At 43.2% G+C, this 5,500-nt stretch overlaps 1 non-coding gene across 1 annotated transcript; it reads left to right on the plus strand.

Annotated features, from left to right (window-relative positions):
- The first annotated feature begins 2,153 nt into the window (after nucleotides 1–2,153).
- LOC113832591 lies at nucleotides 2,154–2,258 on the plus strand. The gene has a single exon (XR_003479902.1). It is a non-coding gene; the product is annotated as a U6 spliceosomal RNA (small nuclear RNA).
- Nucleotides 2,259–5,500: the final 3,242 nt, after the last annotated feature.

Genomic DNA, 5,500 nt, shown 5'->3' on the forward strand with positions numbered 1-5,500 from the left:
TTCTTCTACTATTAACTCCAGAACTGCGTGGCTGAAGTTGCCAAGTTCTGCTGCTTGCTGGGGCTGGAAAATGACCCTCTTGTTCAATTACATCTTCACCAGCTTTCTGTTCTTCACTGCCTAAGCTTGGCTGTCCGGAAACTGGATCCCTAGACCAGGCCTCAAACTCAGAGATCCACCAACCTCTGCCTTTTGAGTGCTGGGATTAAAGGTGTGCATCACCACATCCAGCTCTAAACTTTTCTTTAATTCCTTTTCACAAGTTGGAAACTTATCTGGGTGGGATCTTGCCCTGAGGTCACCACTCTTTTCATTCCATTTCTTAGTCCATTTATCTCCTTGAACACAGGATTTAGCTTCATTCTACTTCCTGGTGTTCTTTTTCTCCTCAAAACTTACATTTTGTAATTTACCCTGCTCAACTTGCTCCTTTTCTTCTTCTTTTTTTTTTTTTCCTTTCTAAGATTTATTTATCATGTATACAGTGTTCTGTCTGCATGCCAGAAGAGGACACCAGATCTCATTATAGATGGTTGTAAGCCACCATGCAGCTGCTGGGAGTTAAACTCAGGACCTCTGAAAGAGCAGCCAGTGTTCTTAACCTCTGAGCCATCTCTCCAGCCCCAATTCAATCCTTTCCATTATAAATCTTCATTAGTGTTACCACTAATATCCTTCCCCAAAATATCACGTGTTCTTCTTCAAAATATCACAACAATCTCTAGGCAACATACTAAAGTTCTTCTCCTCTGAAACCTCTTCAGCCAGCCTACCACAGTTCATCAAATAACACTTAGCACCTTTGTCTTCCGTGCTCCTACTAGTATGGCCCATTAAGCAGTGCTTAAAGCATCCCACTGCTTTCATAACTCAAAGTACCAAAACCCAAATTCCTCCAAACAAAAACATGGTCACTCTGTGAGTTCAAGGCTAACCTGGTCTACAGAGCTAGTTCCAGGACAGCTCTCAAAACACAAAAACAAAAAAACCCACAAACAAAAACAAAAACACAAAACAACAATGGTGAGGTCTATCACAGCAGTACCCCAGTCCCTGGTACCAATTTCTGTCTTAGTTAGGGTTCCTATTGCTGTGAAGAGACACCATTTCCAAGGGCAACTCTTAAGAAGGAAAACATTCCAGTAGTATGGTTCAGTGCTTGTGGAGAGTGAAGAGTGATGAGCAAAAGAACCAAGACGGTGTTGCAGAAACCCCCAGAAACAGTTGACCTGGCCTAGTGATAGCATGGAGATCCTGGTCATAAAGCTGGGGAAACAGCATTGGACCAAACCAAGCCCTCTGAATGTGGGTGCCAGCCAGGAGGCCAAGACAGTATATGGCACCTCTAACAGTGGATCCAGTCTTTATCCCTAGAGCACAAATGGACTTTGGGGCACTATTCTCTATGGAGGGATACTATTGAAGCCCAGATACAGGAAGGAGGGCATAGGCTCTCCCCCAAATGATATGACGGACTTTGAAGGTCTCCCGTGGAGGGCCTCACTATTCCTGGGGATGAGTTGGGGGTAGGTTGCGGGGGGGTTGGTGGGGAACATGGGAGGATGGGAGGGAGAGGGAATGGGAGGATGGATAAGTAAATATTAGTAATTAAAGAATAAAAAAATAAATAAATAAAAGGAAAACATTACCTTGGGGTGGCTCACTTGCAGTTCAGAAATTCAGTCCAATATTATCATGGTGGGGAGCCTGGCAGCGTGCAGACAGACATGGGTGCTGGCTACATCTTGATCACAAGGCAACAGGAAGTGGACTCCCAGACACTTGGTAGTATCCTGAGCACAGAAAACCTCAAAGCCTGCCCCCACAGTGACATAGTTCTTAACAAGGTCATACCTACTCCAACAAAGCCACACTTCCTAATAGTGCCACTCCCTATGACCTTAGGGGGGCCAATTACATTCAAACTACCACAGATGAGAAGAACAAATTGCCTGAATGAAGTGTCAGAAAAACTTACCCTGGAAGAGGTAAATAGCCCAAGTAGTCCCATAGCTGTGAAAGTCATTAGGAAATTATTATTTTTTCATTATCATTTCTGGGGATTGAACTACAGCCTCATGCACTCAAGGCAAGTGTTCCATCACTGAGCTACAGCCTCCAGAATTTGAGAATTCTATCAAGTGTTAAGGTGTGCTCACTTCAAGTGGTGCATACATTAAAACTATAATACTCCAGAGAAGATCAGAATGGCTTCTCTGCAGGATGACATGAAAATTCATGAAGCATCTTCATTTTCCTCAGAAAGACAAATAGCACACATTTTCTCTTGTATGTAGGTGTGTGTGTGTGTGTGTGTGTAATGAAAGCAAAAGCTGGATTGTTATGGTGTAAGTTAATGGACCAGTGTTAGTGGCAGAAATGGTTAAAGGAGAATGAATATGATCAAACTATAATGATTTACTGTAAGAAAATATCATAATGAAATTCACAAATTTGTGAGTTTTGTTTAAATGCTTATTTTTGTGTGTGTGAGTATATTGCCTACATGTATGTCTGTGTACCATGTTCATGGAGTGTCTGTGGAGGCCAGGTGAAAACATTGGAGTCCCTGGAACAGGAGTTATAGCTGGTTGTGAGCTGCCATGTGGTTGCTGGGAATTTAACCTCTAAAATTTAATCTCCATTATTTTCTATACAAACTAAAGAATGTAATAGTTTTAAAAATTAAGTAAGGGGATGGGTAGTGGTGGCTCACGCCTTTAATCTCAGCACTTGGGAGGCAGAGGCAAGTGGATCTCTGTGAGTTCGAGGCCAGCCTGGTCTACAAGAGTTAGTTCCAGGACAGCCTCCAAAGCCACAGAAAAACCCTGTCTTGAAAAAAACAAACAAACAAAAAAGTAAGGGATAATACCAAGATTACAATTAAGTGATGTAAAAGGTTATTGTTTAAACTATATTTTATAAAGTAGAAAGCAATATTTTCCTGTATATACATACAAATTACACACACAAATATATATATATATATATATATATATATATATATAATTTTTGGGGGGAGAGAGAGAGGTCTCACTAGGTAGATCACACCAACCTTGAATTCAGAATCTTGAACTCAATCTCCAGAATGCCAAGATCACAGGTGTGTCACTGAATCAGGCTTTAAAATTTTTTTATGTTTCACATTTATTTCTATCATTATTTTTATTATTAGTAGTAGTATTGTGTGTGTTATGTGTGGTGTGTGTACGGGATACAAGAATGTCTTGGAGTGTGTAAGGTTAGAGAACAACTTTCAGGAGTCCATGAGTTCTGGGGATCAAGCTCAGGTTATCAGGTTAGTTCAACAAAGATGTTCTTGTCCAGATCAAAGGACAACTTTCAAGAATGGGTTCTTTCTTGTTGACCCCAGGGACAGAATTCAAGTCCTTAAACACAGTGGCACATATCTTTCCCTGCCGAGCCATCATGTCAACCCTCTGACCAGCTTGCTGATGGCATTGTCACCTTCTATGGTCTCAGAGTCTTCATAGATGGGGTTACATCTTGACTCCTATGTGGCCATTTTTCCACCACACCCATGTTTAATAGAACTAATTTTACACAGAGGACAGCTATGGCCCACTGCTCTTATCAAAGGCAGATAGTTATGACTCAACCCATTCTCAGGCTGGAGGTTTATTGCTCCGGGATTAATGTACTGGTCTCAGCATTTGGCAGCTACCATCCTCTCAGCTTCCAGCAGCAGTGGATGCAACAGAGCCAGCAGCACCTTCTAGTGTCACAGCTCGTATACAGCCCTGTTTCCTCTTTTGCTTATTTATTTATTATTGGTTTTTCAAGACAAGATTTCTATTTGTTTATTGATTGATTGATTGATTGATTGATTGATTGGTTCTTTGAGACAGGGTTTCTCTTTGCAATAGCCCTGGCTTTGTAGACCAAACTGGCCTGGAACTCACAGAAATCTGCCTGCCTCTGCTTCCTGAGTGCTGGGATTAAGGCAGATTAAGGCATGGGCCACCACACCAGGCTTAATTTTACATTTAAATAGCCACTGTAACAGGGCCAAAAATCTCTTGTGGCTTTGATTTGCATTTTCCTAGAAACTAGTAATCATGAGCATTTTTTTTTCTTGGCCACCCTGTGAACTTTTTATTATTTTTTAAATTGAAGTCTACCTCCTGCCCGGATTTCACCAGTTCTAAAATTACAAATGTATGATGGCACCATACTACCGAAATCTACATGAATGGCAAGGTAAAATGAGAATTCCCCAGAGACAAGTTGGGCCTGGGAAAGCAGCTTTAGGCTCTCATCAGAAGCCTGGGGTTCAGTTTATCCTCGTTCTTGGTTGAGGACCCTAGAAAACAAGGCTTGCTTGGAATCTCAGAGCTGTAGTGCAGGAGCCAGGGCTGGACCCCTGGTTGCTTTTCTGGGAGCCTGGGCTCACATCTCTCCTTGCCATTGCCTTACCCTTCAGCATATTAAAACTATGAGATCAGGCCTGAGGTCTAAGAGGTGTGGCCCTCTAAGGGAGGGAGTGTGGCAGCATCTTGTCATATTTGTAAGTACCATCCCTTCTGGTAGGTGAGGGATTTGCCTGAGGCCACCCAGGATGGACTCCTGATTCCCCTATGATTGGTGGCCTTGATTCCCTTGCACCAAGGCCTCATCTCACCGCCTCAGGCTTCTACCACACACCCTCTACTCAAACTGGGTGTTTTGTTTTCCTAAATAGGGTGCCTCTGCAACAGGTCTCACACTCATTCGACATTTCCATCACTCATTCTCAGTCTAAACCAGATTCTACCTTCAGACTTAGCTTCAATTCCCTCTCAAGAAGTTTCTGCTGAAACCCTTCCCCCACCATCAAGCTCTCTCCACCTACTGTTTGGTCCACATTTTTTTTCTTGTGGTCAAACTGACCATTGCTTTCCTTAGCCCTAATTCTAGCCTGGATAGGAAGCTGAGAGTTTGAGGCTGCAGGAGCCAGGAGTGTTGTGCTCTTGTTTAAGTTTAAAAATATAAAAAGAGGCGCAAGACGAGACGTGAGAAATCAGAGATACATTAACCATAGTTTATTCCAGGTGGGGAGGGGGAGAGCAGGAGAGAGAGGAAGGCAAGAGAGAGAAGTGAGGAAGAGAAGAGAGAGTAGGAGGAGAGGAGATAGGGGTCCTTTTAAAGGGGTCCTTTACACCTGTGTGCAGACTTAGTTCCCATAGAACCCTGGCTGGGCTGACCAGGGTACTGCCTGAGTGGATTCTGCCAGGTAACAGGGCCAAGCCAGCATAATGCCTGAACCTTTCAAGGAGAGCTCACTCACAGCTTTGCTCGGATGCTACTATTCATTCCTAGGCAGCCATGGGTTTGAGGAGTTGGTTGTGTCAACTTTTAGAAGTTTTCCTGGGCTCTTGCTGAGTATGGGAAATGTCAAGCGACAGTGGGGGTCTGAGGAGATTACTAAGTGGGTACAGCACTTGCTAGGCAAGTGTGAGAACCAGAGTTAAGAGCCCCAGAACCCATGTCAAGTAGGCAT

The sequence above is a fragment of the Cricetulus griseus genome (assembly GCF_003668045.3).
Source record: "Cricetulus griseus strain 17A/GY chromosome 1 unlocalized genomic scaffold, alternate assembly CriGri-PICRH-1.0 chr1_1, whole genome shotgun sequence".
NCBI lineage: Eukaryota > Metazoa > Chordata > Mammalia > Rodentia > Cricetidae > Cricetulus > Cricetulus griseus.